The 6,948-nt window shown below is 39.3% G+C and overlaps 1 pseudogene; it reads left to right on the forward strand.

Annotated features, from left to right (window-relative positions):
* The first annotated feature begins 344 nt into the window (after positions 1-344).
* LOC135229462 (olfactory receptor 2AK2-like) lies at positions 345-6,571 on the forward strand (annotated as a pseudogene).
* The last annotated feature ends 377 nt before the right edge of the window (positions 6,572-6,948 follow it).

Below are 6,948 nucleotides of genomic sequence, written 5' to 3' on the forward strand. Positions count from 1 at the left end.
CCACTACTACTAAAGGTATTTCAGAGTGTAGAAAAGGACGGAATACTCTCAAACTCATTTTACGAAGCCAGCATATCCCTGATAGCAAAACCAGGGAAAGACACCACAGAAAAAGAAAATATAGACCTATATTCCTCATGAACACAGATGCAAAAATCCTCAACAAAATTCTAGCCAATAGAGTTCAACAACATATCCAAATAATACTACTAATAATAATTCACCAGTCAGCCCATGTCCATTGAGAGGTTTAAATTGTCTCATAAGGATGACAAAATTAGTTTGAACATTTGACTCTTTTCCACTAAATTTTTTCATTGTGAGTGATTGAAGCCTTGTTGTCTGAAGCAAAAAAAAAAAAAAAAAAAAAAGCAATCTTGCAAACTCATAGATTGGTAATGTTTCCTAAAATGCATTTCAAATTAAAGACTTCACAGTTTTGGATTTCTTTGTGAATTTATTTTTATGCCACCTTGTAGAAGTGTTAAGTAGATTGATTTTCATAATATAAACAGCTTTGTCTGTGACTTTTTAATACATATGACAAACAAATTTAATTTAACGTAAAGTTTTTTGGAAGACAGGCTCGATGTGTCTCTCTGATACTATGCCCAAGTGGGGTGACAGGAAGATCTTCCATGTAATTTTGAAGATCCATTTCCCAACTCCCTGTTTAATGTTTTATTTAAAAAAAAAAAAATTCTAGGAGAATGAAATGCATCTCTATATGAAAGATGATATCTCTCAATTGAAAAAAAAAATTTGAACTATTTTATATATGTAAAATAGTCTATATATCTACATATCCAGTGAAAAAAAAAGGAATATGCTTTTAAACCTAGTGGCTTATTTTTCAGCTTCAAAACCATGGCCTGCTGGAGGTAAACCAGTCTCATTCATAGTAATAACCATTAAGATTTCAAACAGCTCTTTCAGGCCACTAATTACTCCAAATTAAACCTAAAATATTATAATACCTTGAAGACTTTACTACAATCTAGGTAAAAAAAATGAATATACAACTAATCTCAGAAACACTATTTAAAGGAATTTGTTTTATTTGATATATTATGTAGAGTGAATTGTATTATTTTTCTTGCATGCCCATTTTCTTTGATTTGGGCAATTTCTGGGCTGGCTAGATTATCCACATTACATTTGAATGATTTCTACAAAAATGAATATCTTTTACCTGAGATTGATTTGGCCATATATTGATTTTAAATTTTCTCAGGACAGCAATCACAAAGGAGCAAGGTGAGTGATGTATCTTTGTAAAGTGAGAAAAAGGTAGGATTTGAAAGTCCAGTGCAACCCCTACTGGGCAGCATGGCCCTGGATGCATCACTTGTAGTCTTGATTGGAGTAGAGAAAAAGGTTCTTATTTTTGCCTTACCACTTTGCTTTATGCTTAGGGCATAGTCATATTCCACAAAATTATTGGAATGGTGAAAGGTTGCAAACCATGTAAAATATTTCAAGGAATACAAATTCGTAGTGAGAACCTTAAGCAGTTGCATTAAAATATTTTTTAAATTAAAATTTTATTTTAAGTGAAACATACACACATGCATAAAACCCAAAACCCACTGCCGTCGATTCTGACTCATAGTGACTCTATAGGACAGAGTAGAACTGCCTGACAGAGTTTCCAAAGAGGGCCTGGTAGATTCGAACTGCCGACCTCTTGGTCAGCAGCCGTAGCACTTAACCACTACGCCACCAGGGTTACCTACACATACATACATATGCATATATATTTCTCTATATAATGTGTAACTGTCTAGTTTTCATAACTGATTTTGAATACACGCATATTATCTCACCAAGTTAATATTTTTTAGTTCCCTTCTCCATTTTTATCATGGCCTCACCATTCCAAATTCCTCTTGTAGATTATATCACGTTTACTATATTTCTTTTTTTTTTACTATATTTCTATAAATTTTTTACACAATGAAAATTCCTAATGTGAAACTGTTCAAAAAAAAAAAAATCCCTTAGTTTATACCAACTTGGCTGACTATACCACTACCCATTGCCCTTGGCTGACTATAGATAACGTAAAAAATAAAATTTCTACTAGATTAAATTTGCATATGAACTCATAAGATTTATTTGCAACTCATGAATAGAAAGTTTCAGACAATAGCTTCCCAATTCATGAATAGAAAATATAGCTTATGAGCTCATATACAAATTAGATTAATCTTGTAGAAATATCATTTTCAACAGATCTAGTGATGGGGGTGGGATTAATGGTACATTTTGAGCTAGGTTAAGCCCAGCAGGCAAGTCCTAACTGATTAACTCATATTTTGGCTTCTGAGGTCAGGCATTTACAGAAAGAAGACTTTGTTAGATTTTGGTTTGCTGATCTGGGGCTTAGCATAAGTGACTGGATCTTGGACCAAGTATGAAAAAAAAAAAAAAAACCCACTGCCTTCAAGTGGATTCCGACTCACAGAGTAGAGCTGCCCCACAGAGTTTCCAAGGAGCGCCTGGCGGATTGGAACTGCCCACGCTTTGGTTAGCAGCGGTAGCACTTAACCACTCTACCGCCAGGGTTTCCTCTACACTTACAGATGTTATACAGAACCACCAATTTAATTCATTTATAAGAGCTAAAATATTTCTGACCCACAAATGTTAACATAACTTTTATTAAAATGTATAAGAAAAACAAAAAACAAACCCATTGCCGTTGAGTCGATTCCGATTCATAGCGACCCTAAAAGACAGAGTAAAACTGCCCCATAGAGTTTCCAAGGAGTGCCTGGCGGATTTGAACTGCAAACCTCTTTGTTAACAGCTGTTGCACTTAACCACTATGCCACCAGGGTTTCCATTACAATGTATAGCCAATACAAATTCAAAATTGAAAAATGGAGTCAAGAAACATTTTTTTAAAGAATATTATACCATGTTTAAACAACACTGCCATTCTAAATTATATATATATATAAATGAATTGAGTGAAAAATTTTTCACAACATGTAAACATGTCTCTAGTCTATCATCATGAAGATATTTACAAGGGGAGTAATAACTCATGTTGGAAAATCATCAAATGTTTTATTCCCATATTATATTTTTATTCTGTGATTAATTAAAAAAAAACTAATTTTATTTTATTTTTTCCAAGTGTCCATTGCTCAATAGACAACAATTCAGTGTATAGAAACAGGGAGAGACATAGTCACCCAAGGTGATTAAAGGAAATTCTACTGCATTTAATAATCATTTTTGTTTTCTCTCAATGGGCAATCAATGTTGTTACACGGAATTTTCGGATATGGTCTGCTTTATTTTGATTTAAGCCATTGTGATGGTTAAGACTGTGTGTCAGCTTGGCTGGGCCATGATTCTCAGTGTTCTGGCAGTTGTATAATATTGTGATCACTTTCCTGTTGAAATTTGGTATGTGATTAACCCCTTGATGGAATCCGCTGAGTGGTACTGGTGGGGGGGGGCCTGTGGCAGCTCACTGCCCCCTCAGCCTTCATCTCTCTGCCTTCCATCAGCCTACTTCCTTCCTGCTTGGCTTGCAAATGTTGTTGGCTTGTTTTGGACCCAGCCGCTGTCTCTTGCCTGACCTCTGGTTCTTGGGACTTGAGGTAGCAGCTGACCTGTCCATCTTGGGAATCGCAGATCCTCACAGCATGTGAGCAAGAGTCCTGCGCCCTGACCTGCCTATCTTGGGTTCACCAGCCCCTGCAGCTAAGTGATTCAGGAGAAATCTTGTGATCTTCCCTGCTGACTTGGAGATTACTTGACAGTCACAACCTGTGACCAGGATCCCTGCTCTCCAACCTTCTTATCTTCGGTTCACCAGCTTCTGCAGCTCCGTGAATTGGGAAAAGACTCTATCCTTATCCAAGGATTTGGGACATTCCAACCCCTACAATCGTGTGAACTGTTTCCTTAATATAAATCTCTCTCTATATATTTATAGGCATTACTGGTTTTGTTTCTCTAGAGAACCGAGCCCAAGACAGCCATGAAGACAGAAAATCAAAATTTTGGAGCAAAGTTTATACTTCTTGGCTTTTTCCAATATGGCCAAATGAACACTGTCCTCTTTTTTGCTATCACTGCCATCTTAGTGACTTTGGTGGGGGACATCGTACAGATCCACCTCATCCAACTGGACACCGGACTCCACATTTCCATGTACTTCCTCCTCAGTCAGCTCTCCTTCATTGACTTGATGTACATCTTCACGACAGTACCCAGGATGGCAGCAAACTTTCTGTCAAAAAGTAAGTCCATTACTTTTTTAGATTGTGAGATTCAAACATTTGTGTTTTTGACCCTTGGTGGAACTGAAGCTCTTCTTCTTGGTTTTATGTCTTATGATAGATATGTAGCCATCTGTTACCCTTTACACTATCCTGTGTTCATGAGCAAGACTATCTGTATGTCCATGGTCACATGTGCATGGGCCAGTAGTTCTATCAATGCTTTAATACGTACACTGTATGTATTTCAACTTCCTTTCTGTAGATCTCGGATCATTAACCACTTTTTCTGTGAAGTTCCATCTCTATTGCCTTTGATGTGTCAGAACACCTCCCAGTATGAGTATACCATCCTCTTTAGTGTCCTTATCATTCTGCTACTACCATTCATGGCCATTCTGGCTTCCTATGCCCAAGTACTTATTGTGGTGTACCAGATGAGCTCAGTAAAGGGTAGATGAAAGTCATCTCCACGTGTTCCTCTCACATGATTGTGGCAAGCCTGTTCTATGGGACCACCCTCTCCACCTATACAAGACCACACTCCTTGCATTACCCTGATGAAGGTAAAGTGGTGGCAGTGTTTTACAGCATCATTATACCTCTTCTGAACCCATTTAACTGCAGTCTGAGGAATAAGGAGGTCACGGGGGCCATTAGAAGAGTGCTGGGAAAATGAATATTTGCACAGAAAATATGACTTTTGGAACCCCTTATAGTTTGAGACTGAACAACATGATTTGATTAGTGTATTGTCTAGAGAGCTGTAAGCTACAAGAAGTGTTTAAAAAAATAAACGTAATGATGCTCTGGTTTATTCTCTTTTCAGAAATAACTAAAGCATTGTTATTAGAATTGGATGGATTTGCTGTGTAAAAGCTAGAGAATGGTTGCCATTATCAACTTTGTCTTCTAAAGCAATAGATTTACTCCCTGTCAACACAATACTCCCATGTCATAACAAATTGTAGTACCTTCTTTAATATTCTGAAATAAAATGCATATGAGATATAATTTATCATATAATACATAAAATCAAGAAAATATATATGATGACCCAACTATAACATAGAGCAAAATGAATACATCCACTTATTTATTCATTCATTGAACAAAGGTTTTAATCCTTTAACTGTGTATGTGACACTGTCATAGGCACTGGTGAAATGGGATGAAGCAAGATAAAACTGACATAAATCTCTGCTCTCATGGAGTTTAGATTTCATTGTTGGGAGAAAGACAATATATAAAATTAACTGGTAAATTTTGCAGTATATTGAAAAGTATTAATTGCATGAAGAGAAACTAAGTGAAAAATTGGAATAGGGAAAGCAAAGGATGTTAGCAATGTTAAGTAAAATAGAGAAGAGAGAGCCTTGAATATGACATTTGTCAAAAAATAAAAGGAGGGAGGGGGGCCAAGATGGCTGACTAGGTAGAAGCTACCCTGGATCCCTCTTGCAACAAAGACTCGGGAAAACAAGTGAATCGATCACATACATGACAATCTACGAACCCTGAACAACAAACACAGATTTAAAGAGTTGACCTGAGTGACAGAGACGGAGAACAAACAACCACGGGGAAGTAGCGACTGTTTTCGGAGCCTGGAGCCAGCGTCCCAATCAGGTAACCTTGGCGCCGGGCTTAGGACTGGGCTCAGGGAAGCTGAACATAACATCTCGTGATGGCGCAAACGGGGCACAGCCCTACCCCCCTGAACTGACACCGGGAGGGGGCCCAGCCAGTCCGTGGAGGCAGCACAGCGACGCGGCTGGCGGGAAGAGAAGTCTCCGGGAGGCAGCAACTGATTTTGGAGCCGGGAGTGCAGCATCCCAGCAGGGGAACCTTGACGCTGGGCTTTGGCCTGGCAGCAGGGGATCTGACCGCGGCTTCAGTGGGCCAGACCCTCGGGGGCAATCTCCACACAGCCAGCACACATAGGCGACACGCCCCTCGGGAATCTCAGATAAAATAGTCATCCCAAGCAAGATAAGCAACTTTGTCTATATTCCGGGGTGCTACTCTCTCCTGTTTTTCTTAACACTCCCCTCCCCTTCCCAGGCGGCTTCATTAACATTGGAATTCCCTGAGCCAGAGGGAGAATGGCTCCAGCTCCGCGGCTTTGCTTCCCCTCCCTTTTTTTTTTGGTCTTTTCCTAACCCATTCTTCTGGCCTGAGAGAAGCAATGACAAAAGACCCAGGGACCAAAAATCCTTCCCTAATTGGACTAAAAACACAGAACCAGCTCCAGCCGAACATATAGGATCCAAATCTTGGGCTTTCATCCTTACAGGGAACAAGGTGGCTGTTATAATGCAAAGGCAGTTCTGATAGGGATCTGACTGCATTTTTTTTTTAGTGGATTTACGGGAAAAACAAGTTTCCCAGGTCTGATATCTCTGCTTATTCAATAGAGCCCTAACTGACCCACAACAGGGAACTGAGGGCTGAAGCTCCTCCCAGACCACCTAGCCTCTAGCCTTAGGGGTCTAAGGAGGGTGACACCTACCAATCTATAGAGGTACTTGCATTGGGGGCCTAACGTACACCTACAGAGCCCTCCCACCAAAGTGCTTTAGGAATGGAGACACACCTACCTCACTGTCACTTCGGGGAACCTGTTAGCATCCTGCCCCACCTGGAGTGTGAAACCCAGCTGCTAATAGAATCTGGTGCACACAGCTATCACCACGACTTCTCGAGG

The sequence above is a fragment of the Loxodonta africana genome, unplaced genomic scaffold (assembly GCF_030014295.1).
Source record: "Loxodonta africana isolate mLoxAfr1 unplaced genomic scaffold, mLoxAfr1.hap2 scaffold_304, whole genome shotgun sequence".
Lineage (NCBI taxonomy): Eukaryota > Metazoa > Chordata > Mammalia > Proboscidea > Elephantidae > Loxodonta > Loxodonta africana.